Below are 27,630 nucleotides of genomic sequence, written 5' to 3'. Positions count from 1 at the left end.
ATAAACAATACCAGTTGCCTGGCAGTCCTCCTGATCTCTTTGGAGCAGTAGTGGCTGAATCACACACCTGAAACAAGCATGCAGCTAATCCAGTCTGACTTCAGTCAGAGCACCTGATCTGCATGCTTGTTGAAGGCCTGTGACTAAAAGTATAAGAGACACAGGATCAGCAGGAGAGTCAGGCAACCAGTACTATTTTAAAAGGAAAAATCCATACCCTTCTCAGTTTAGGTTCCCTTTAACGCGTTTGAAGGCGTTATAATGCGGTTGAACGTGTTAAAACGCGTTTTAAAATGTTTCAAAAACGCATGTGTTTCTATGCGTTTTTAAAAACGCAGCAGTGGGCTCAGGCCCTTAGTATTTGTGGTGCAACCTCTCATCAATGACACGAATACCTATTCTGGTAGATAAAATTCAGGATCATATCTGCTGCACAACAGCATGAAATCTGCATGTGAGCCGGGATTATACAGGCATCTCGTTGTCCATCTCTAATAATAGCAAAAACACACAATAAGGCCCTATTTACACTTGATGCGTTGTGTTGAGTTGCGTTGCATCCCATTTGCCAAAATGGGCGCAACGCAATGCAACTCAACGCATCTAAGTGTGAATCCAGCCTTAAGCTAGGTTGATACCATATCTAAATACGGTTTTCAGGAGATGAAAAGATAAATGGGCATGTGGATTATAGTATGTGCTACCTATAGGATCCGTTTATACATGTCCATGTTCAATGTATCTGTTGTTTCCATTGCCATATGCAAAGTCCCTTCTTGCACAACTTTTCTCGACACCGCATAGGGTGCTCATACCAACGTACACAATGATAGTCCATAGAGCAGGACTCCCCATAAATTTGCAGATGATACGACTGTCATTGGGCTTTTATCAGACAATGAGGAAGCTGCATGTAGAGTTGGGCCGAACCTCAGATTTTAGGTTCGCGAACTTCCGCGGAAGGTTCGGTTCGCGTTAAAGTTCGCGAACCGCAATAGACTTCAATGGGGATGCGAACTTTGAAAAAAAAAAATTTATGCTGGCCACAAAAGTGATGGAAAAGATGTTTCAAGGGGTCTAACACCTGGAGGGGGGCATGGCGGAGTGGGATACACACCAAAAGTCCCCGGGAAAAATCTGGATTTGACGCAAAGCAGCGTTTTAAGGGCAGAAATCATATTGAATGCTAAATGACAGGCCTAAAGTGCTTTCAAACATCTTGCATGTGTATACATCAATCAGGTAGTGTAATTAAGGTACTGCTTCACACTGACACACCAAACTGTTCACTGAACAGAACAGGTATGCAGTGGCCGGGTTCACTGAACAGAACAGGTATACAGTGGCGGGTTCACTGAACAGAACAGGTACACAGTGGCGGGTTCACTGAACAGAACAGGTATACAGTGGCGGGTTCACTGAACAGAAAAGGTATGCAGTGGCGGGTTCACTGAACAGAACAGGTATACAGTGGCGGGTTCACTGAACAGAACAGGTATACAGTGGCGGGTTCACTGAACAGAACAGGTATGCAGTGGCGGGTTCACTGAACAGTACAGGTATGCAGTGGCAGGTTCACTGAACAGGTATGCAGTGGTGGGTTCACAGAACAGGTATGCAGTGGTGGGTTCACTGAACAGAACAGGTATGCAGTGGCGGGTTCACTGAACAGTACAGGTATGCAGTGGCAGGTTCACTGAACAGGTATGCAGTGGTGGGTTCACAGAACAGGTATGCAGTGGTGGGTTCACAGAACAGGTATGCAGTGGTGGGTTCACAGAACAGGTATGCAGTGGTGGGTTCACAGAACAGGTATGCAGTGGTGGGTTCACAGAACAGGTATGCAGTGGTGGGTTCACAGAACAGGTATGCAGTGGTGGGTTCACTGAACAGGTATGCAGTGGTGGGTTCACAGAACAGGTATGCAGCGGTGGGTTCACAGAACAGGTATGCAGTGGTGGGTTCACAGAACAGGTATGCAGTGGTGGGTTCACAGAACAGGTATGCAGTGGTGGGTTCACAGAACAGGTATGCAGTCAGGGACAAGCTAAGCCTAACTAATCTTTCCCTATGAGAGACAGTGCAGCAGCTCGCCCTACTCTCACTAATGCAGGCAGGCAGTGGCACACGAGTGACCGTAATGGCCGCCGCTGCCTGCCTTATATAAGGGGGGTGGCGCTCCAGGGGCTAGTGTAGCCTAATTGGCTACACTGGGCCTGCTGACTGTGATGTAGAGGGTCAAAGTTGACCCTCATGGTGCATTATGGGGCGAACCGAACTTCCGCAAAAGTTCGCCTGCGGGACGCGAACGCGAACCACGGAAGTTCGCATGGAACCGTTCGCAGGCGAACCGTTCGGCCCAACTCTAGCTGCATGCAGAGAAGAAGTTAGGAATCTGACTGCATGGTGCGACATTAACAACCTGTTATTAAATACAAAGAAGACCGAATAAATTATTCTGGACTTTAGGACCACCAAAAAGCCCACTCACTTACCGCTAATGATCAATGTAGAGGCTGTGGAGAGAGTTTCCAGCTTCAAATTTTTGGGAGTCACCATCGCAGAGAACCTGTCCTGGGCTGACAATGCTTTAGCTCTAACTGGCAAAGCACAACAACGCCTCTACTTTTTGAGAAAACTAAGGAGCGCTAACCTCCCACAGAACCTGCTGGTTAATTTCTACAGATGCACTATAGAAAGCGTTCTGACAAATTGCATGACGGCCTGGTACAACAGCTGCACCAAGGCTACTAGAGAAGCCCTGCAGTGAGTTGTTAAAACAGCAGAAGCCATTATTGCCACTGAACTACCATCACTGGAACTTTTGTATAAGACTCGCTGTATGAGAAGGGCCAAAAACCTTATCAAGGACAACACTCACCCTGGAAATGCCTTGTTTGAGCTCCTTCCATCAGGTAAACGTCTTAGATCAATCCGCATACAAACAAACAGACTGAAAAACAGCTTTTTCCCATCTGCCATAAACTTGATAAACTCTGAATCCTTTCCAAACCTAGATCCTTCCAAAATCAGGGTTTTATTTATTCAGGTCCCTGTCTGTTAAAATGCATGCTTTAATGGACACCAAAGCATAAAAAACCTACATGGATGAACACAGTGAATCGTACATCAAATTCACGGTGACCGTACATGTTGCCAAACCACCATATTGTGGACCTAGCCTAATTTATAGTTGTGCTTTAAGGGATATCAAAGGTGAATAATATGGTAGAAAAGAGGCTATACATAGTTTCCTGAAGGTCTCCAGACACTGACCGCAGTGTTTGTTCACTCGCGCAATGGCTCCTTGTGCCTGGAAACCAGTCTGGCATAGGCTGTGACCAGAGGGAGTCGCCAACCTTTGCAAGAGTACAAGAACAGGAGGAGTAGAAGAACAAAGTGCATTAACATGCAAACAGTTAAAATCCACTACAGCCAATCACAGTAAGATTCCCTGTAGAACGGCCAATCATCTAACTGCTTGTCTTGGTTTACTGCACACTGACAGCTGTTAGCACTGAGGACAATTAAAACAAATAGTGCACAGGTATAAGTCACACAAAATGCATGTGGTCATTGCTGTGTCTGTGAGCTTGCAGTGTGTGTTAGCATACCCCTAAGGACTCTCTGTGATTGTGAAGCAGTTCTGCAGCCACAAGCGCTATTTGGGTGCAATTTAAATGCAGCTGAATGGCAGCATTTGTAACACCATGCATGTCATTGCTTGGCAGGCGGTGGTGTTACTCCACAGCAGAAAACCGTGGCCTGTTGCATATAAACATAGCCAGAGCCATGCTTACATGTGTCTCCATGGGGGGAAGGGCACCGGCCCACTGCCGCTATTAAGCACTAACAAATGCACAAGAGCAGCTGACAGGCAGGGAATTCAGCTTACATTCTGAAAGAGGCCTACGAGATGTTGTAGTTGTCTCCATAACCATGTCACTGTCTCCTGTGAGCAAAGTCTCCACACAGCCGGTAATGTGATAGTTCTGCAATTACACTGGAAGCAACTACTGTAAACATGACAGAGCGCTGCAGTATCATGACTTTTGGTTTACATTAGGTACCTATTACATAGGTGCATCCCACAGGACAAGCCTCCAGCCCCCGTCCCCATTTTAGATAGCAGGGTAAGCCCCCAATATTAGGTAGCCCCCTTCCCAGCTTAGATAGCCATGTGTTCTTGCAGGATTAGGTAGCCCCCCTCCCATGTTTAGATAGCCAGATGAGTCCCCAGTATTAGGTAGCCCCCTTCCCAGGTTGGATGGCTAGATATGCCCCCAGTATTAGGCAGCTCCCTCCCCAGGTTAGATAGCCAAAAAAGCACTCAGTATTAAGTAGCCCCTCTTTTCAGTATAGGTAGTGAGATGTTCCCCAGTATTAGGTAGCCCCCATCCCTAGTATAGGTAGTGAGAGGTTCCCCCAGTATTAGGTAGCCCCCCTTCCCAGGTTAGATAGCCAAATGAGACCCCCACATTAGGTAGCTCCCCTCCCGGTATATGAAGCCAGATGTGCCCCCAGTATTAGACTGCCCCCCAACAGGTAGAATTGCGAGCTGACAGCTGTAGAAGTGCTGTTTAACTCACTGCTGCTGCACCAGGATCTCTCCAGCCTGTTGAAGGCTCACAGCATCTCTTCTCTATGGCTCCCTCCAGCACTGCATGTAATGAGAAATGCCACTAGAGGGAGCCATAAAGAGGAGATGCTAATCTGCAACTAAAGTACATGGCTATTGTCCTACACACAACCCAGACCTGAATACAGTTTAAGGGCCCATTCACACTTAGGTGATTAGCAGCCGTTTACCGCTAATCGAAGAATCACCAGCGATGTTAGTGTTTTTAAAAGCACTAGTGTAATGTAATGTATATGGCAGTAAACTCACTGCCACATTTGCAAGTGATATGCAGTAAATACAAACATGGAAAAGAAGCGCGAATCATGATCACTCAAAAATCGCAAAAAAAGAACAGTGAAAAATACATGTTTATTATGTAAAAAACTGGTGCAAAACGCTAGTGCTAATCGCTACCGTTATGCGATCTCAAATGTGAACGGGCCCTAGGGCTCAGTTCCCACTTGCACCGGATCATGCGCGGGCAGCGGGAGCAGATGGCTCAGATGGCTGCTGTGGTCCGGCTGGATCCCGGGCAGATGCGTTATCACCATAGGTTATATGGGGAAAGCATCTGTGTCAGGAATATATTGGGGTGCTTATGATGTAAGCAGAGCAGGGACAAGGTCCTCCAGCACCCAAGGCTGAGACACCAAAGTGCGCCCCTCCATCCCTTCCACCCCAGCCGTCATACACTGATTGCTATTAGACTAAGAGGGCCACAGGGCCCACAACCTCCCCAACACCTTAATATCTAGTTATCTGGCTTGCAGTCACTGCTATGTATCCCCTTTTCTTATTTCTTTCGGCTTCATACACAATTAGGAATGACAGCTGAATGAATTGTGCGCCCCCTCCTACACTGCGCCCTGAGGCTGGAGCCTCTCCAGCCTATGCCTCGGCCCGGCCCTGGATGTAAGGATAACAGGAACATATTCTTTCATTTTTGTGCCTGTGTTCGATGTAGATCTGCTAGAAGGGAGCTGTGGCCGTTGATTGCTTGGGGCAAGGAAGTGGGTATTGTCTTGACCATATGAGGTGCTTTGAGTTTCTGCTAATGGGATTATCTGCCTGGCTTTTGAACTCAGGAGACGGCCCATTGTCTCAATACACAAAGCAAGCCTAGTCAGGAAAAGTCTAACACATGTCAACTTTTGGTGAAGAAAAACTATTTCACTGTGAGGAAATTAAATTATTGGTGGAGATGAAAAGCCTCACTTCACAATCTTTGATGTATAGACTGTTACCTGGAAATGGAATGTCTGAGATTTAATTAAAACCTAGTTCCTCCTCTCCCCAAGGAAGTTGCAGCCTCCAGGCGTAGCTCAGAGTATAAAAAGCAGAGGCAGATACCTAATAAAGATCTGCTCTTGGAGTTAGCGCATAGCTAGAGTTGATCTCGACTTCTGGTAGAACAAGCGGCATGCTTCTGCCGACAACGTTGAGACCTTCAAGTTGGTAACGTTTTTAATCCCCATTTTTATTTGTACGCAAATATCTGTGTGTGTTATCTTTGTAACTTTTATCTTGTAACTATTTTTACTTTGTTTTTTGTAATCTTTTGTATATATTAAGTTCTGCATTGTTCTATGTTTTTCTGGAATATTAAATTATTATTTAATAAGCTCGACTTCTGTGGTACTAAACTAACACTCGTAGCCTAAAGGAGACTGCAGTGTAGCTGTGTATAAGTCCGTGGCTAGTTGTATGTTTGAGCAACACTACTATATGAAATTGTAATTGCATTGTGTGTGTGGGGGCGTTTGTCATACGTTGGCCTAAAGCGCGCAGCTGACCCAACGTACGAAACGCCAGTGCGAGTAGCTAACAGTATCGTTCGGAACGACTGTTAGTGGTTTTGCTGCACGACAGTGTAACTCGCATTACAAGTCAGTGACTGATTGTGCTGTGTTACTGTACAACTGTACTGTGTGTGTGGGTGCGTGGCATTCTCGTATTCGGCCTAAGCGCAAAGCTGACCCAAATACGAAAACGCGGAGTGCGCGCTGAGGACTCGACAGCAGAGTGGAAGTGTCTAGCGAACCGCTAGTGGTGGCAGTGAGAGGTGTTCTGAGGGGTCCCAGCCTTGTTTTAGCTTGACTAAGGCTGCTTCCCCTCTCAGTCTGGTCAAACCCGCAGTCGGGAACCGTATACGCAGGCGTGCCGCGGGCCGGTTCCTGACATAATTGGCTGGCAGTGGTGGCATCGTTTAGTACATTAGTACGCAGTTTAGCTCGCTATTCTGAGTACTAAAGGCTGGAAGCTTGCTAGAAGCAACTAGCCTACAGAAGTCTACTCAGTGCAGAATCTATTTACGTTTTTTTTGTTCAAAGATACACACTTGGTGTTTGCTTTCCCTTCCCCCCCTTTTTTTTTTCTTTTTATTTTTTGCAACACGATGGCTCAGAAAGCATCCAGCTATGCAAGGCAAAACAAGGAGATACTACTCAACCTGTGTGAGCACAAAGGCATCGAGAGGGTTGAGCGCCAGACTAAGGAGCAGTTAGTTCGTGCGCTCGAGGAGTATGAGGAGGCAGAGCAAGCCCGTGCTTCAACGTCAGCGGATGCAGCTCACGACACGCCAGAGGAGGCATCGCTCCCGCCACAGAATGCGAGTGGAGACGATGTCCTGGATGATCCACCGAACACGGAGATGACATCTCTGGAAGCTGATCTACAGCTACTGAACTCGGCTGATCCTGAACTGCGCCTAAAGCTGATCCTACTGCACCAATAGGCAGAGAAGGAACAAGCGGCACAGCGACTCCAGGCCGAGAGGGAACAAGCTGCACAGCGACACCAGCTGGAGCTGGCTAAACTTCAGCAGCAGAACCGGTCTGCTGGACCCGCAGAACGCGAAGGTGAGCGAGTCCACAGAATCCCCCTGGATAAGTTCCCCGCTATGGACAAAGACTCTGACATAGACACTTTCCTACAGGGGTTTGAAAGGACTTGTCGGCAGTATGGGGTGCCCCGTGAGCAGTGGGCAAGATACCTCACACCAGGGCTGAGAGGCAAGGCCCTGGAGGCATTTGTGAGTCTCCCCCAGGAGGAAGAAACAGACTTTGAGGCAATTAAGAAAGCCATCATTGCGCGATACCACCTCACGCCAGAGGTGTATCGAAAACGTTTCAGGACAGTGCAGCGAGGTCCTAATGACAGTTACCTGGATCATGCGTGCAACCTGCGCACTGCCTTCCAGCAGTGGGTAAAAGGACTGTCAGTCAAAACCTTGGATGCCCTGCAGGAGCTGATGATAAAAGACCAGTTCCTACGCACCTGTCCTGTTGAGGTCCGGCTGTTTGTGCTGGATCGAGAACCCAAGACAGTGGATGAGGCTGTGGAAATGGCCGATTCCTACACCGCCCATCGAGCACCTGAGTCCTGGAGGACTACTACGCCCAGCTGGAGGGGAGAACAGATTGCTAAACCTGTGTCACCCAGCACCCAGAGGAGGCAAGCACCGCTGTCTCCTGGATTCAGGCAACCAACCACTGACACTCGGAAATGCTTTGTATGTGACAGGGTGGGTCATATCAGCACGACTTGCCCACAGAGAAAGAGGGAGGCCCAAAATCCAGTGAGGCCTCAAACCCCAGTGAAGTCCCAACGGTTTTGTGTGCTACCAGGAATGCCACTGGCTATGCAGAGAATCTGCAGCTTGTCACAGTTGGGGGTACAATTGCCAATGGGCTGAGAGACACTGGAGCAGAAGTGACTCTCATACATCCCCAGCTTGTGAACCCGGAGCAGTACATACCTGGAAAAATGATTGCTGTCCGAGGAATTGGGGGTGTCACCCCAGCCATACCCACCGCCTTGGTCCACCTAAATTGGGGGGCCGGCAGCGGAATGAAAGAAGTTGGGGTAACTGACAAAATCCCCACCAACGTTTTGCTGGGTACTGACCTGGGACGGTTAGTAGCCCGGTATGAGCCTACTCTAAACCCTGTGGAGCCCGCCTCCCCAGCAGAAGTTCGGGACTCTTGCAAGGTACTGTTTGATAATGCAGTGCAAGTGGGGAGTGCTGGTGAGGCCCCAGGGGCTATGGACTGTGTACTAGGAGCTAGTGTTGGGCGAACAGTGTTCGCCACTGTTCGGGTTCTGCAGAACATCACCCTGTTCGGGTGATGTTCATGTTCGGCCGAACACCTGATGGTGTTCGGCCATATGGCCGAACTAAGAGCGCATGGCCGAACGTTCCCCGAACGTTCGGCTAGCGCTGTGATTGGCCAAACGGGTCACGTGGTTCGGACCCGAACGCGCTCTGATTGGCCAAACGTGTCACGTGGTTCGGGTAAATAAATACCCGAACCAAGTCATTTCTCCGCCATTTGTCTGTGGGTTTAGCTTTGGGTAGGCAGGCAGGGTAGTTCTCTCTCCAGCCGGACTAGCCAGGGTCCCCACCAGTCATTGTGTTGCTGCTGGGAACAGTAGTACACACTATATAGCATTGTGTTTACTGCCACTCTGTGTATACCGCTCAAAACCACTGTATAGCATTGTGCTCTGTGTCGCTGCTGGGAACAGTAGTACACCGCTCGGTCAGCCACACTATATATCATTGTGTTTACTGCCACTCTGTGTACACCGCTCACCCAGCACTATATATAGCATTGTGTTTACTGCCACTCTGTGTCTGCTGGGAACGGTAGTACACCGCTCGCTCAGCCACACTATATAGCATTGTGTTTACTGCCACTCTGTGTACACCGCTCACCCAGCACTATATATAGCATTGTGTTTACTGCCACTCTGTGTCTGCTGGGAACAGTAGTACACCGCTCGCTCAGCCACACTATATAGCATTGTGTTTACTGCCACTCTGTGTACACCACTCACCCAGCACTATATATAGCATTGTGTTTACTGCCACTCTGTGTCTGCTGGGAACAGTAGTACACCGCTCACCCGCCACTGCATAGCACTGTGCTCTGTGTCGCTGCTGGCAATAGATACACTGCTCACCCGCCACTGTATAGCATTGTGCTCTGTGTCGCTGCTGGCAATAGTGGTACACCGCTCACCCACCACTGTATAGCATTTCTGTACTGCCACTGTACTGCTGCCAGTCAGCGTGTACTTTAAGGATAAGTGAAATGAGGAAGAAATCCGGTGAAAGAGGGAGGGGCAAGAGAAGAGGTGTTTCCCCTGACGGTTCACGTACAGGCCACAGGGGAGCACCCAAGAAAACCCACTCAATACCGCCCATGTTGTCCAGGACAACAACCCTCACAAATCCAAAAGAACAGGACCAGATAATTACTTGGGTGACCTCTCAAGCGTCCAGCAGTGGGTTAAGCAGCACCAGCACATCACGCACGAGGTCCGAGTCCTCAGCCAGTTACAAGGAGCCAGTGGGCACAAAGCTGACACAACCGGCAGCGACACCACGCACACAACTGCCAGATAACCAGGCCGAAGAATTACCTCAGGACACAATGGGGTATTCGCAGGAGCTATTCCCAGCCCAACAAACTTCCACCTTTAAAAAGGTCAATGGAGGAACAGCCAGAAATGTTGTGCCCGGATTCACAACCATTAACTGTGGGAATTGCACCGCGCACTGAAATACAAGGCGAGTCCGAGGACTTTGAAACCCAAATCCCAGAGCAAGTTGGGCAGGAGGGGTTGCAATTGCAGGAGGTCGGCCGAGAAGATCTGGAAGACGACGTTGGAGTGAGCTGCGCAGAGGTTGTTCTGGGGAGCTCTACTCCACGGCGGCGGCCCCCCACAATGACATGTGACGAGTTTGAGGAGATGGAAGAGGAGGGTATGGACAATGTGGACATAGACCCAGATTTTGTATGTGAACGAGAACATCGCCGTCGTAGCAGCACAGATGAGTCTGTTGAAGAACCCACTCCTCTTATCTTTATTACATTTATGACTGCATGGCGGCAAAAAGCATTGCTATATCCGCACGCTTTTTGTCCTCATGCAAGGCCTGGGTTGTTGTGTCTCAAAGCGTGGCCTTCTCCTCCTGCGCCTCCTCCTGTTCCATCACGTGTGCTGCTGCTGCTGGGTTAGCGTTTCCGGTCCCTGTTTATGGAACCTCTTATCTTTATTACATTTATGACTGCATGGTGGTAAAAAGCATGCTATCCGCACGCTTCTTGTCTTCATGCAAGGCCTGGGTTGTTGTGTCTCAAAGCGTGGCCTTCTCCTCCTGCGCCTCCTCCTGTTCCATCACGTGTGCTGCTGCTGGGTTAGCGTTTCCGGTCCCTGTTTATGGAACCTCTTATCTTTATTACATTTATGACTGCATGGCGGCAAAATGCATGCTATCCGCACGCTTCTTGTCCTCATGCAAGGCCTGGGTTGTTGTGTCTGAAAGCGTGGCCTTCTCCTCCTGCGCCTCCTCCTGTTCCATCACGTGTGCTGCTGCTGCTGCTGCTGGGTTAGCGTTTCCGGTCCCTGTTTATGGAACCTCTTATCTTTATTACATGTATGACTGCATGGCGGCAAAATGCATGCTATCCGCACGCTTCTTGTCCTCATGCAAGGCCTGGGTTGTGTCTCAAAGCGTGGCCTTCTCCTCCTGCGCCGCCCTCCTCCTGTTCCATTACGTGTGCTGCTGCTGGTGCTGGGTTAGCGTTACCGGTCCCTTTTCCTGGAACCTCTTCTCTGTATTACATTTATGACTGCATGGCGACAAAAAGCATGTTACCTGTGCAAAGAAACATGACATTTTCCGCATTTAAAAGACAGTTTTTCCTTTGAAACTTTACAATCAATTTTCTCAAAAACTATAAGCTCTTTTTCAAATATTTTTTTTCCTCTTGTACCCACTCCCAAGGTGCACATACCCTGCAAATTTGGGGTATGTAGCATGTAAGGAAGCTTTACAAAGCACGAAAGTTCGGGTCCCCATTGACTTCCATTATGTTCGGAGTTCGGCGCGAACACCCGAACATCGCGGCCATGTTCGGCGAACGTTCGCGAACCCGAACATCCAGGTGTTCGCCCAACACTACTAGGAGCCAGCCCTAGTGATTCTCCAGTGCCTAGGCCTGGAGTGGGACATGTCGATACAAAGAATGCAGAAACTGATGATGTCATTCATGACGCACGGACTATCGAGGTGATCGATGCAGGAACTGTTGAGGCTACTTGTGAAGTGCTGGGTAGCACTGGGTATAATGCGGCAGATAATGTTGATGTGGAATGTGATGTTCTAAATGTCAATATGTGTAAGACGGATAATGCTGATGTCATATGTGTTGTGCTACATAATGATGTGGGTAATGTGGGCACTACCTCAGCTGCAGTGGTAACCCACAGCGCTAGCGGACCTACAGCAGAGGGACTGTCCACCGAAGCGGCAAATGTTGCTGGGTCAGCCACATCCACTTCGGAACCTGGCCCTGAGGGCCCAGGAGCCTCTCCGTCTGCAGCCTTCCTGGAATGTGTGACAGGCAGCACTGAGCTCTCTGGGGCTGTTCGATTTGACAGCAGCCTGGAAGAGCTCAGGGGGCTAGCCAGCAGGTCACCAGCTGGGAGGGGCAGGCTGAGAGGGTTCTGGGAAGTTACTCCCTCGGAGCTGTCCGAGGTGGAGGAGGCAGACCGGCAGATACTCGTTTCCCAAAGGGACCGAGAGATAGCTCCTGCCACTATAGAGAAAGTGCGTGTAGCGACGGTTGGAACCCTTCCCCAGTTGCAGCACTGTCTCTATGGTCGCGAATTCACGGTCGTCACTGACTCGCATTCCCCTGGTTGGTTATGTCAGGTTGCCAAGGGCAACGACACATTGCAGCAACCTGACCAACTTTTCCATTCCTGTAGCTTGGAGCTAAGGAGTTACCCCCCCAGGCCCGGCCGTCAGTGTCGGCTTTGGCAGGACGATTCGTTAGAATCATCTGCCGGCGCCGTCTGGAAGAGGGGGCGTGTCAGGAATATATTGGGGTGCTTATGATGTAAGGATAACAGGAACATATTCTTTCATTTTTGTGCCTGTGTTCCATGTAGGTCTGCTAGAAGGGAGCTGTGGCCGTTGATTGCTTGGGGCAAGGAAGTGGGTATTGTCTTGACCACATGAGGTGCTTTGAGTTTCTGCTAATGGGATTATCTGCCTGGCTTTTGAACTCAGGAGACGGCCCATTGTCTCAATACACAAAGCAAGCCTAGTCAGGAAAAGTCTAACACATGTCAACTTTTGGTGAAGAAAAACTATTTCACTGTGAGGAAATTAAATTATTGGTGGAGGTGAAAAGCCTCACTTCACAATCTTTGATGTATAGACTGTTACCTGGAAATGGAATGTCTGAGATTTAATTAAAACCTAGTTCCTCCCCTCCCCAAGGAAGTTGCAGCCTCCAGGCGTAGCTCAGAGTATAAAAAGCAGAGGCAGATACCTAATAAAGATCTGCTCTTGGAGTTAGCGCATAGCTAGAGTTGATCTCGACTTCTGGTCGAACAAGCGGCATGCTCCTGCCGACAACCTTGAGACCTTCAAGTTGGTAACGTTTTTAATCCCCATTTTTATTTGTACGCAAATATCTGTGTGTGTTATCTTTGTAACTTTTATCTTGTAACTATTTTTACTTTGTTTTTTGTAATCTTTTGTATATATTAAGTTCTGCATTGTTCTATGTTTTTCTGGAATATTAAATTATTATTTAATAAGCTCGACTTCTGCGGTACTAAACTAACACTCATAGCCTAAGGGCCCGTTCAGATCAGAAATGCGGATGGCCATGCGTGCGGAACGTGTGCGGACCGCAACGCGTACGAACGCATGGCCATCCGCGTTTGTGTGCGTGGCGTGGCTGATCCCATCACTGAAAAGTGAATGGGACAGCCACGCGTTTTTGCAAAATCTGCGTGCAGCATGCGTTCCCGGACCGCACAGGTCCGGAACGCATGCAGTGTGAACATCAGACATTGCACTCTATGCAATGTCTGATGTCGTGCGTTTTGGCCACCTGCACGCGTTTCCAAAACGCGGCTGGAAACGCGTGCAGTGTGAACGGGCCCTAAAGGAGACTGCAGTGTAGCTGTGTATAAGTCTGTGCCTAGTTGTATGTTTGAGCAACACTACCATATGAAATTGTAATTGCATTGTGTGTGTGGGGGCGTTTGTCATACGTTGGCCTAAAGCGCGCAGCTGACTCAACGTACAAAACGCCAGTGCGAGTAGCTAACAGTATCGTTCGGAACGACTGTTAGTGGTTTTGCTGCACGACAGTGTAACTCGCATTACAAGTCAGTGTCTGATTGTGCTGTGTTACTGTACAACTGTACTGTGTGTGTGGGTGCGTGGCGTTCTCGTATTCGGCCTAAGCGCAAAGCTGACCCAAATACGAAAACGCGGAGTGCGCGCTGAGGACTCGACAGCAGAGTGGAAGTGTCTAGCGAACCGCTAGTGGTGGCAGTGAGAGGTGTTCTGAGGGGTCCCAGCCTTGTTTTAGCTTGACTAAGGCTGCTTCCCCTCTTAGACTGGTCAAACCCGCAGTCGGGAACCGTATACGCAGGCCGGTTCCTGACAATCTGCTCTTCCAGGATTTACCATAAGGCACTGCAGGCACATGCCTACAGGCGCCTGATGATGGAAAGGTGGCTCACTTTGAGTGCCTCTATCCCTTGTTCCCTATGCAGAGTCCTGTTGAGAGTGTAAATGAGAGGTTACTCACCCAGCTCTCGGCATTCTACTGATGAAATCTCCCTTCAGTTGGGGGCACCTCTAGCTACTTAATACTGAGGGTCCTCTGGCTACCTAATACTTGGGGGCTCTTCTAGCTACTTAATATTGAGAAACTCCTGAGTCCTGGCTACCTAATACGAAGAGGCATCTGTAGCTACCTATGATCGGCAAGGGAAGTAAGGTGCGGTGCAGTTTGGCGGGTGTTTGTAGGTTCGTGGGGGCGGAGTCTAAGGTGCCAGTACATCTGTGCCTATAGGCTCCTGTGAGGTAAATCCAGGCCTGGATCCAATGGATCCATTGCAGACTGACAAGTGTGAACGGCTCCTATATACAAAATAGGAGCCATTCACTCTCAGTCGTGTGACGAGCTGAGAACAGACAAAAAATGTCCACTCTCATCTTAAGTGGGAACACAACTTCATACCTTTCACAGAACTAAATTTCCCAAGTCAATCCTTCATTATAAGAAACCAAAATATACTGTAAGTAACACCGTATTACGGTTTTACAGAACTATTTAACAGCTGTCTAATGCTGGGGCTATCCTGCAATGTTCCTCATCTAATATCTACAGGATCTACTACAGTGGGTTGCAAAAGTATTCAGCCCCCTTGAAGTTTTCCACATTTTGTCATATTACTGCCACAAACGTGCATCAATTTTATTGGAATTCCACGTGAAAGACCAACACAAAGTGGTGTACACATGAGAAGTGGAACGAAAATCATACATGATTCCAAACATTTTTTACAAATAAATAACTGCAAAGTGGTGTGTGCATAATTATTCGGCCCCCTTTGATCTGAGTGCAGTCAGTTGCCTATAGACATTGCCTGATGAGTGCTAATGACTAAATAGAGTGCACCTGTGTGTAATCTAATGTCAGTACAAATACAGCTGGTCTGTGAGGGCCTCAGAGGTTGTCTAACAGAATATTGGGAGCAACACCACCATGAAGTCCAAAGAACACACCACACAGGTCAGGGATAACGTTATTGAGAAATTTAAAGCAGGCTTAGGCTACAAAAAGATTTCCAAAGCCTTGAACATCCCACGGAGCACTGTTCAAGCGATCATTCAGAAATGGAAGGAGTATGGCACATCTGTAAACCTACCAAGACAAGGCCATCCACCTAAACTCACAGGCCGAACAAGGAGAGCGCTGATCAGAAATGCAGTCAAGAGGCCCATGGTGACTCTGGACGAGCTGCAGAGATCTACAGCTCAGGTGGGAGACTCTGTCCATGGGACAACTATTAGTCATGCACAGTACAAAGTTGGCCTTTATGGAAGAGTGGCAAGAAGAAAGGCATTGTTAACAGAAAGCATAAGAAGTCCCATTTGCAGTTTGCCACAAGCCATGTGGGGACACAGCAACCATGTGGAAGAAGGTGCTCTGGTCAGATCAGACTAAAATTGAACTTTTTGGCCAAAATCCAAAACGCTATGTTTGGCGGAAAACTAACACTGCACATCACTCTGAACACACCATCCCCACTGTCAAATATGGTGGTGGCAGCATCATGCTCGGGGGGTGCTTCTGTTCAGCAGGGACAGGGAAGCTTGTCAGAGTTGATGGGAAGATGGATGGAGCCAAATACAGGGCAAACTTGGAAGAAAACCTCTTGGAGACTGCAAAAGACTTGAGACTGGGGCGGAGGTTCACCTTCCAGCAGGACAATGACCCTAAACATAAAGCCAGGGCAACAATGGAATGGTTTAAAACAAAACATATCTATATGTTAGAATGGCCCAGTCAAAATCCAGATCTAAATCCAATCGAGAATCTGTGGCAAGATCTGAAAACTGCTGTTCACAAACGCTGGCCATCTAATCTGACTGAGCTGGAGCGGTTTTGCAAAGAAGAATGTGCAAGGATTTCAGTCTCTAGATGTGCAAAGCTGGTAGAGACATACCCTAAAACACTGGCAGCTGTAATTGCAGCAAAAGGTGGTTCTACAAAGTATTGACTCAGGGGACTGAATAATTACGCACACCCCACTTTGCAGTTATTTATTTGTAAAAAAATGTTTGGAATGATGTATGATTTTCGATCCACTTCTCATGTGTACACCACTTTGTATTAGTCTTTCACGTGGAATTCCAATAAAATTGATGCATGTTTGTGGCAGTAATGTGACAAAATGTGGAAAACTTCAAGGGGAGCGAATACTTTTGCAACCCACTGTATATATATCTGGCATCATGGACAGCTCTGCCCTGGGAATAAAGGATAATGCTGCAGGTGGCCACCAAACATACTAGTTACAATTAGGAGCACATCATGTCACACAGAGATCCATAAACTGTCAAACTTTTTTTAATACTGTAAAACAGGAATGTTGAACTCCAGCCCTCAAGGCCCTCACACATTTTTGGTTCACATTGATTGATGGGAGTGAATCAGGAAAGGTGTGGTTCATCAAGTAAGAGACATTTCTTCATTTCTCAGTCCATCCTAAACATTGGCATGGATATGGCCCTCCCCAAGGACTGGAGTTCAACACCTGTGCTCTAGAACCTGTTTGATGAGAAAACCAGGTGAGGTTTTATCTCTTTTATAGCCTTAGATAGGACTGACTGTTCAAAGCCAGTGCAATGGGGGAGATCTCCAGATCAGCTGCTCCACTTCTACACCGTTTTAAACCAGATATACTCCAATTCTCCATGCATTGGTTCTGATAAATCTGCCCCATGTGTCCTACCACTGGCAGCAATGGTCATGTCTAACCAAATGGGAAAATGCCAGATTTCTGAGATCAGTTTTGTTGTGTTCAGTGGTCATGGATACAGAATAAATGAAACTTGATTTATTTACGGACTTCACTAGCTCTCTACATAAAGCAGTGGCTTTTCTCTGTCTCTCCAGCCAGGCAGAACAGGAAACAACGATCCACAACAGTATAGATATTAGTATTCATTAAACAAGTATAACAGTGCCCTCTACAGGCCAGATGTATGAGCCACAAGCTTTCTTATTTCTTTAATATCAGTCTCTTCTACTCTCACTAAGCACTGTCGGGGTAGTGCTGGTGCTAAATCCATTCACATACAAGCCTACCATGTAAAACAAGCATTTCCATCATTTTGAGAGTTTTATTTTCACATAAAGAAAGTAACAAAAGATACGCTATAACTTATTAATACCAAAGCACAACAAGCTGCAGGACTTTCCTTGATGTGCTTCCTGATAGGCATCATGAAAGGAATAACTAGATTATAATTATCAGGTTCATGTGAGGCTGTGCCGTGAAAGCCATGCTTTACATAAGATGCAACGGGAATTTAGCTCAAGGGAGTTTTTCATTAGTTTGATATCTCTGACCTCGGCCTCACGGGAATAAAACTCGAGATTCAAAGAGGGACTGTGAGCAAATTAAATTATGCTGCTGTTTAAAGAGACCTTCCTGCCTGAACATTATTAAAGTAGAATTATAAATAGACTTAAACAGCAAAACTGAAGTCACCCAATAACATATTTAGGCTTGTGAAGACAAAAGAACGCAGGGACACCGGGAGCCCAATCTAGTGTATTATAGTAGGGTATCAGAAGGCAAATAAGTGATTATACTCACAAGGCTGAGCTGCTAAAGGAGGCAATCACTCATATGAGCAGGTGGGGAAGTACTGTCCGATAGGATATGGTGGTCGCGGCTCCAAAAGATCAATTCACTGACAGACAGTGGTTCCCAGTTTTCAGTGGTAGTTAAAGGCGGTAGGTGTATTGCTGGAGGAATCCCAAAAATGTAGTAACCATATCTCCTACATCCCAAAAACATACAGATAAGTTAATTGGCTTCCCCCTAAATTGGCCTATATTACATATACTGCACTATACATACATAGACATATGACTATGGTAGGGATTAGATTGTGAGCCCCTCTAAGGAACAGTTAAGTGACATGACTATATACTCTTTACAGCACTGTGGAATATGTTGATGCTACGGTATGTAAATAATAATTAATAAAAAATATATCGAAATAGCGCATAGAGATGTAGATAGGGAGATCCTACCTTCAATAAGTAGATCTCGCGTGGAAAGGTTTTAAAAAATTGCTTCTTTACTGAGCACTTGCAGACAACACGTTTCACAGCGTTAGCAGCTTCTTTAGGTCAAATTTTGTGCCTCTAAGCAGTTAAAAGTTAGTCCTGAGAGCCACAGTGTATCACTTACTTTTTTTTTTTTCATTTAGTCTTGAGCCCTCTGACGCAGATGTGTCTGCTTTTCAGTTACACATCAATGTTACAAATGTTGAAAAGTGGACAGAAGTGGATGCAACTGCGTTAGTGGGCTCAGGCACTAAACAAAAGGTGTTTATTGGTTAAAAATGGTAAAAAATGAGATACACATCAAGGTATACGGTATATGCAGTAGAACGTATTAAAACGAGTAGGTATTACATGTATTTAGAAAAGGCAGACTAGCAATACACATCATATAGGGAAAAGGGTCAGGATTAATCCCAGATATAATAAGTAAGTAAGCATGCATAGGTCTTAGGTAAATATAGAACAAATATAAGGCAACAGTGTTGTTAGCCACAGGAGTTATCGATCCACATATCCCAGGCACAAGAAAATGTTTGTGGTCTCCCTCAATTCTTATAGACTAGATGCTTAAATGGCAACATCTTGTTGATTCTAGACTTCCAATCATCTTGAGAGGGGCAAATAGGAGATAACCATCTAAGAGCAATGCATTGCTCAATAGCAAACAGCATTTCAATCATAAATGTTTTATCATACTTCAGAGGACCTTCTTAAAGAGACACAGAAGTCTCTTTTTTTACCTGATTTTCTGCTTAAAGAGGAACTCCAGTGAAAATAATTTAATATAAAAAGGTGCTTAATTTTTACAATAATTATGTATACATGATTTAGTCAGAGTTTGCTCATTGTAAAATCTTTCCTCTCCCAGATTCACATTCTGACATGTATTACATGGTGACATTGTTACTGTGGGCAGATTATGTAGCTGTTCTGGCTTTAACAGAGAGCTATAAACAGCCATTTCCTGTGTGTGTCATTGTTACATTGTGGCAGTTTGCCCAGAGTACCGTACGGTACCAGAGCCTCTTGTGGGAGGGGTTTCAGCACAAAATCAGTCATACAGCGCCCCCTGATGGTCTGTTTGTGAAAATCATTATATTTTTCATGTAAAAATGGGTATCAGCTACTGATTGGGATAAAGTTCAATTCTTGGTCGGAGTTTCTCTTTAAGTCTAACTGCTTAAGTCTGCTTAAGCTACAGCGCAAAGCTCTGCCTCCCTGGGTAGCAAAATCTGCGACCTGCAAAGTCATGGAACTTTGCAGGTCTATTTCTTTGCTATAAATCACTCGTTCTGCCGCGGGGATGCGGTGAATCTGCTTAGAATTTAATGCTGAAGAGGACTTAAGCAGAAAATCAGATAAAAAAAGAGACTTCAGTGTCTCTTTAAAAGATATGTAAAATGCATATCTTAACGTCAATGGACACAGGGGACCCCTTCTATCATGCAATAACTTTACAACCTGTCTCCAAAAATCAGCAATAAGAGGGCAGATCCAAAGCAAGTGCTGGAAAGAAGGGTGGGCGGCTGAACACTTGGGGCACACATTAGTAAATGCAGGCAAGTATTTAGCAATTTGTGCAGGGGTTAGATAGTACTAGTGAACAATGTACAGTTGTGTCAATTTATACCTAAGACAGAAACTGAGCGGAACATCAGAAGACATTCCTCTTAATCCTCCTCCTCCAGGTCCACATCCAAATCAGTCCACCTTGACTGGTCACAGGAGATGACTAGGGACGAGACTGGTCGATGAAAAGAGAGTAGAGATTGCCAATATGGTGCCTAACAGGACTATCCTTGAGAATCTCAGACTAGCGAGGTACCGGCACTAGGAATACCGTGTGGAAACTGCGCTGATATGCCGTGATGCAGCTGTATATATAAAAACTGGAACCTCCCAGAAAGAGAGTATTTGAGTTGAAAGTCACTAAAAGGAATGAAACTAAGTTTCATATTTGGCCTTACTTACTAGTTTTTATTACTGCTACTTTAGAATCCCTTACTAGTTTTTATTATTATTACTGCTACTCGAATACTTCTAGGCAACCACCAGGCACAGGAAGTGAGGAAAATCTCAGCAATTGGCATACAGGCTGTAACACCTCTATAATGCTTTAACTGTAAAGAAATCCTCCAGACACCAATCAAGTTCTTTTTAAGAAATATTTGTATTAAATGATATGGATAAAAAAATAGTTTAGTGACAAAACATTCATAAACTTCTTATCTTCAGCCTGTTAGGATCAGGGCTAGTTCAGGAACCATATAAGTAATTCAGTTTATTAGCATTTACTTGCCAGAATTTTCCATACACAGCACTCTGCTATTTGTCACTTCTTCACTGCTGTCTTTTTAAAGTGGATCTGAATTCTTGCATAGGACAGAAGGGAAAGTAGAGAAATGTCTGGTGGTTACCTAGCAACATCCAGGATGAGACAAATATGTTGAATTGATAATTGTGAATGATCACTTAATGTATAAGAAGCACCGCTGTATTCTCTGTATTTTGTCTGCCAGCTGTTGTCACACAATCTCTTCAGACACTGCACTGCAGTCTTCACTCCTTTTCTGTAATCCTGTCACTTGTTGCTCTGTGTCACTCTTGTATGCATTGCTGTCCTGTTGTCTCTGTGTCACTGTAATGTCTCTGCTGTTTTCTGTTATCTCTCTCTCTTGTATGCATTGCTGTCCTGTTGTCTCTGTGTCACTGTAATGTCTCTGCTGTTTTCTGTTATCTCTCTCTGTTACAGGTACATTTTAATATCCTTGTCTTTCTTTCTTATTGCTTACTGTTTCTCTTCTGGCTTATCTCTCCAGTATTGCTGCTCTTTACTGGCCTGTAGCTGTGAGTGGTCTCTCTCCTCTCATGTAATGTCTGCAGCTCTTTTTCTCTTCCTTAGTTCAGTTTCCGGTAAGTGCTTACTTGTCTGTGCCTCTGCCTTGCTCAGACCGTCTCACCAATGGCTGGTCTCTTCCCGTGTCTCTACTCTATTTCCTCACAAATCAAGCGTATTTCTTGCTGCAGTACAGTATAGTATCGTGACACACTTTATTTCTTGCTGCCTCATCACCTCAGTCTCCATGGCTACTTGACTCCTCCCCCTCACTAGCCTTCAACTGTAAAACTCAACTGTTACATCCTCCCTGCACATGCCCAGCTTCTCTCTCTTCTTTCCTGCTCATGGGCTCCACCTGACAGCACCTGCAGGTTCCCTTTACAGCAGCACTTTCACAAAAAGTAAATGCATCTGTAACCCTTGGTGTGTGTGTGTCTGTTGCAATGACACACACACAGGGTTACATTCACCCCCTTTTTTTCAAATTGTAGTCCCTACAATTTTTCTTTTAACCAAGTCACAGTGTCTACATATAATCCGAACTGTTCAGGAAGTGGGGAATGTTGAGTATTTTTCCATTTTGACTCGTGGTCTAGTTCTGTTTGTGTAGAGCACCTTTGCTCTCCCTTCTCTGACTTCTCAAACTCTTTGCCTTGAGCTACCTTGACGTTTGTAAGCTGAATGGTTTCCGATGAACACTGTGTCCGTTTAGAACGCTTGAGCCGTTGAGGTTGTAGCATCGGTTGCCAATACAATTCCACTTCCTTTCTTCGAGAAGTATCTGTTCTATGTTGTAATACTTCATCTCCTACTAAGAAGTCGTTAATCATTACTTGCTGACTAGGTCCTGGTATTTCTCTATTTATCCGACTACTTTCACAGTCTTCAGCCTTCTGATGGCCTAAATCTTCTGGTGCTCTACCCTGAGCATGAATAATAGGTTCATCTGGATTCTTACTTTTGTTTCCTTCATTAGTTCCAGCTTCCAGAAAACTTTCAGTATCACTTGTTGTTCTTCCTGGTTGAGGAACAGATGAATCTGGATCACACCTCTGTCTAAATTCTTCATATAAAGTAGGTTGTACAGGGTATTTTGCTCCTCCTTGTTTCTGGCTGTACAAGAAGCTCTTCAAGTGATAATCACCATAGTGTCCCTGAGGCTTATATGGTCTCCAACGTCTTGCATCCTTGCTACCTTGAACTGGAGTTCCACCAGGGCCAGTTAAATTAGCGGCTTCTGTACCTTTCCGTCCTTCCACAACGTCAAATTCAACCAAATCTCCATCTCTTAGACTGCAAAGATAATGCCTGGGGTTGTTCTTCTTCATGGCAGACCAGTGCACAAACACATCTTCTTTGGTGTCATTCCGATTTAAAAATCCGTATCCATTTCGCACATGAAACCATTTGACAATGCCTAGAACTTTGGTTGCGATGACCTTATTTTTTCTCTTTAGCTTATCTTCCTTCCATTTCTCTGAAGCCTTCATCTTTTGTCCTGCCATGCGGACCACCACTGCAGAATTCCTTGATTTTCTCTGAAAACCTCTTCCACAGTCTCTTGCAGTGTGATCACTATGGTGACAGATCCAACATCCTGATTCCTCCGTGTTTCTATATCTCCACCTTGAATGTTCTGTTCTGAGTTCAGTTTTCTCCATGTTTTGTTTCATTTTGGCTAACTCTTCACTTAGTTCTTTGAGTGTTGTTTTTATTTCTCTCAATTTCCCCTGAGTATTATTGGTTATGAATTCAACTGCTGAATTTGTATGAGTAATCATAGTGGTGTTTTGTTGCAGTGTTCCCAGCTGATTGGTTTCTTCCTCCTGACTGAGCTTGATAGCTAAGCTTTGAAGTGTCCGGAAATTCAAACTTGGAGAATATTCTACTTTCTGTTTTAAGGATCTTTTAATAAAGTTGCTCCTTAATCCCCATATAAACTGATCTCTCAGCCACACAGCAGAATCTGTGGTAGTTTGTCCTCTTTCCTTTTCCTCTTTTATCTGTAGTCCACTCATTATTTCTTGTAAGGCATTGGCGAACTGAGGAATATTTTCGTTATCCTTCTGAATTCTGTCAACAAATCTCTTTCTCCATAAATGCAGCTCTGTAGGATCTCCATATATGTCTTCCAATACCTCGATAATTTGTTTCAGCGATACTGGTGTGGGCAATTTAGCATTAATTACTGTTCGTTGAGCATCTCCCTCCAAAGTTATAACTGCTATTTCCATATGCAGCTCTATGGGCACTTTATAAGCCTGCACAGCACTCTCTATTCTTTCACTCCACTCTCTCAGGGCCATATTATAACCATTGAACCTTGGTAGGTATGCAGCTAACATCCCAATAGCAGTCATGGTCAACACTGATGTGTAGCTTGCTGACCATTCTCCTGCAGCCTGAGTAGCTGAAGCATCATTTCTGGTGGGTAGTGTAGGCTGAGACTCCATCTTCCAGTTTTAAGGCACTTAGGTAATATCCTGCCGACTACGCCAAATGTAACACCTCTATAATGCTTTAACTGTAAAGAAATCCTCCAGACACCAATCAAGTTCTTTTTAAGAAATATTTGTATTAAATGATATGGATAAAAAAATAGTTTAGTGACAAAACATTCATAAACTTCTTATCTTCAGCCTGTTAGGATCAGGGCTAGTTCAGGAACCATATAAGTAATTCAGTTTATTAGCATTTACTTGCCAGAATTTTCCATACACAGCACTCTGCTATTTGTCACTTCTTCACTGCTGTCTTTTTAAAGTGGATCTGAATTCTTGCATAGGACAGAAGGGAAAGTAGAGAAATGTCTGGTGGTTACCTAGCAACATCCAGGATGAGACAAATATGTTGAATTGATAATTGTGAATGATCACTTAATGTATAAGAAGCACCGCTGTATTCTCTGTATTTTGTCTGCCAGCTGTTGTCACACAATCTCTTCAGACACTGCACTGCAGTCTTCACTCCTTTTCTGTAATCCTGTCACTTGTTGCTCTGTGTCACTCTTGTATGCATTGCTGTCCTGTTGTCTCTGTGTCACTGTAATGTCTCTGCTGTTTTCTGTTATCTCTCTCTGTTACAGGTACATTTTAATATCCTTGTCTTTCTTTCTTATTGCTTACTGTTTCTCTTCTGGCTTATCTCTCCAGTATTGCTGCTCTTTACTGGCCTGTAGCTGTGAGTGGTCTCTCTCCTCTCATGTAATGTCTGCAGCTCTTTTTCTCTTCCTTAGTTCAGTTTCCGGTAAGTGCTTACTTGTCTGTGCCTCTGCCTTGCTCAGACCGTCTCACCAATGGCTGGTCTCTTCCCGTGTCTCTACTCTATTTCCTCACAAATCAAGCGTATTTCTTGCTGCAGTACAGTATAGTATCGTGACACACTTTATTTCTTGCTGCCTCATCACCTCAGTCTCCATGGCTACTTGACTCCTCCCCCTCACTAGCCTTCAACTGTAAAACTCAACTGTTACATCCTCCCTGCACATGCCCAGCTTCTCTCTCTTCTTTCCTGCTCATGGGCTCCACCTGACAGCACCTGCAGGTTCCCTTTACAGCAGCACTTTCACAAAAAGTAAATGCATCTGTAACCCTTGGTGTGTGTGTGTGTCTGTTGCAATGACACACACACAGGGTTACATTGCAGCAATTAAAAAATATATATTTCTAAAATTCTAAAGGTCACATTATCTGCAAACAGGACACATTATTTTAAACGGGTGAATGCAAAGGTTTGGTGGGCCAGTTTCAAAGGACACCTGAAAGGAGAGTATTTCCTTTTAAGCAATACCAGTAACCTGGCTGTTCTGCTGATCCTCTGCCTCTAGTACTTTTAGCCACAGACCCTGAACAAGTATGCAGAAGTTTCTGACAAAAATATGACAAGATTAGCTGCATGCTTGTTTCTGGTGTTATTCAGGCACTACTGCAGCCAAAGAGATCAGCAGGACAGCCAGGCAACTGGTATTGTTTATAAGGAAATAAATATGGCAGCCTCCGTTTCACTCTCACTTTAAAATATTGCAGGTGACCTCATCAGACAGCAGATGAAGTGTGTTTCTTTGAAGAGACATGGCAAAGCTGAATTTGCTGTAAAAATGACTAGCAGTTCTGTTTTAGTGTTATTGTCACCGAAGCGTGAATTTCTCATTTGCTTTATTAATGTTTGCAAGGCTCAGAAATAATTGTTCAGCATTCACAGTCACAGCTTTCTAGTCCTTACATTAGACAGCACCCAGCCCGGCTCTTCCGTGTACACAGCTGGGATTGACAGGCAGGCAGTTGTTTGGAAAGATGTAACAACGCTCCCTAGAACTGAACATGTTAAATTTGCCACCATTCACATTGGGGTCCGCACTTGGCTACAAGCACAATTTTTTTTATGGGCGGGAGTTAGTTTTTGGCAGACAAGTTAATTTGGGAGCTGACATTTGGCTTTTACAAAAATTTCCCCAACAGTCCGGTACTTAGATTTGGGTTAATGTTAGGGGGAAGTTTAGGGCTGGACATGGTTAAGGTTAGGAGTCAGGTAGTGAGCTTTTCTTATTGGGCTGTTGGTTAGGGGTAGACAATTATGGAAGGGAAATAGTAAAACCAATGCCAAAAATAGTATTACATAACTGTCAAAATGAAAAACTCCAAAATCACATTATTACAATTTATAAAGCACCATATTTCAGTTTTACTTCATCATACAAATACATTTTATACAGATGTATTAATGCTTAGCTATTTTTTAGAACCTTTCTTTTTTGCCATTTTCAAAACTAGTAAAGCAACTCCCGGTGACGTCAGCCGGAGTGAGGAAATTAAAGACGCAAACACCAAAAGTGAGCCACGTCTGGGGACTGGAGTATCATTTTGTACCTATGCGGACACATCTGTGGGGGGCTGGTAGAAGCCCCAGGTAAGTTAAACTTTTTTTTCTTTTTAGGGTTACAGTACTCTTAAGGAGAAACTCCAGTGAAAATATTGTTATAAAAAAGTGCTTAATTTTTACAATAATTATGTATAAATGATTTAGTCAGTGTTTGCCCGTTGTAAAATCTTTCCTCTCCCTGATTTACATTCTGACATTTATCACATGGTGACTTTTTTACTGCTGGCAGGTGATGTCCCTGGAAGGAGATGCTGCTTGCTTTTTTGGCAGTTGGAAACAGCTGTAAACAGCTATTTCCCACAATGCAATGAGGTTCACAGACAGGAAACTGCCAGGACCATGGTCCTTACAGTTTCCTGTGGGAGGGGTTTCACCACAATATCAGCCAAACAGAGCCCCTGATGATCCATTTGTGAAAAGCAATAGATTTCTTATGTAAAAGGGAGTATCAGCTACTGATTGGGATGAAGTTCAATTCTTGGTCACGGTTTCTCTTTAAGGCTGCCACACACAGCAGAACAGGACTGTGTTATTTTAAGCACAATTAGTTATTTTCAGTCAACCTGAAATCTACTTATTCCTCTAATCTCTTTTAGTAACGTTCAGTTATGAAGCTAAAATTGGACATTGAAATCAGGCATTACAAGTGAAAGCAACATTTCAGGGGCTATTATGACTTTGTATTGCAATAAGCTACACAGGACTATGAGGCTGATTCACAAAGCTTTTCTTTTGAATTATTTCACCTTACTTACAGTGGCGTTACTAGGAAGCTTGAGGCCCCTGTGCGAGTTTTACATGGGGCCCAAAGCACTCTATTGATATGGAGCCCCAAAATCTATCAAGGACAGCTGCAGCGTCAGAGAGGTGTATTTAGAGTAAAGAGACGCTTAACTGAGGATTACCACTATTCAATGCACATATAGAGGTGTTCATTACCAGCATAGCACCAATGAGAAGCTAATAAGATGGATGAAGGAGGGCTAGGGAAGTCATATTTTAGTGAAGGGGTATGGGTCACTTTCAAGGTTGACCAACATAATCAGGCCAGGTATAAAGGATTTCTGCATAGTGTTGACCAACAAGTGTTGACCGTACACGTGACACAGCTCTCTGTGCAGCTATAACACACAGCTTTCATTAAGCTATCAGATGGTGCCTGCTGTTTATTGATTACATAGTAATGTAAAGGTCATACACAGATTAAGAGCCAGCATGACTCCACTTTACACAGTGGTGCATGTACAACTCCACAGAAATGAGCATTTTAACACCTTGCAGGTAATCTTGACAAAGCAAAGGTCTATTCAAGTTATATAAAGGACATTGTGTTATATACAGGTAGAACAGTGGGAAAGCCACACAGAGACAAGGCCCAAAGCAGAAATGTATTTTTTTTTTAAAGAGTTTAACTTACGTGATGCTTCTACCAGTCCCCTTCAGCTGTCCTCTGCCTGCGCCAGGACAAAATGTTCCTCACGTACCCTGCCGCGGCTCACTTCCGTTTTTTGTGACTAATGTCGCTGGCCATTGTGCCTACGCGGCGCTAGCTGCACGCATCCTCGCTCCTGCTCACATCGCCAGGAGCGTAGTGTGCC

General features: G+C 45.2%; 1 protein-coding gene across 5 annotated transcripts in view; it reads right to left on the bottom strand.

Moving 5' to 3' along the window:
* CRACD (capping protein inhibiting regulator of actin dynamics) overlaps window positions 1-27,630 on the bottom strand; it is a 219,971-nt gene that overhangs the window by 177,344 nt on the left and 14,997 nt on the right. Inside the window, exons 1-2 of one of the 5 annotated variants that reach the window (XM_068278591.1) lie at window positions 19,946-20,373; window positions 17,837-18,023 (exon numbers count right to left, since the gene is read on the bottom strand). The exons of 2 other annotated variants lie outside the window; for them this stretch is intronic. The gene's annotated coding sequence lies outside the window, so the exon portion shown is untranslated. Of the gene's footprint in view, window positions 1-17,836; window positions 18,024-19,945; window positions 20,374-27,630 lie in introns of those variants that run through there. 2 more of the 5 variants (XM_068278592.1, XM_068278593.1) reach the window with 2 other exon arrangements.

This window comes from Hyperolius riggenbachi, chromosome 1 (assembly GCF_040937935.1).
Source record: "Hyperolius riggenbachi isolate aHypRig1 chromosome 1, aHypRig1.pri, whole genome shotgun sequence".
In the NCBI taxonomy this organism is placed as follows: domain Eukaryota; kingdom Metazoa; phylum Chordata; class Amphibia; order Anura; family Hyperoliidae; genus Hyperolius; species Hyperolius riggenbachi.
Note: the sequence above shows the minus strand (reverse complement) of the source record. Positions and strands in the feature narration are given on the sequence as shown.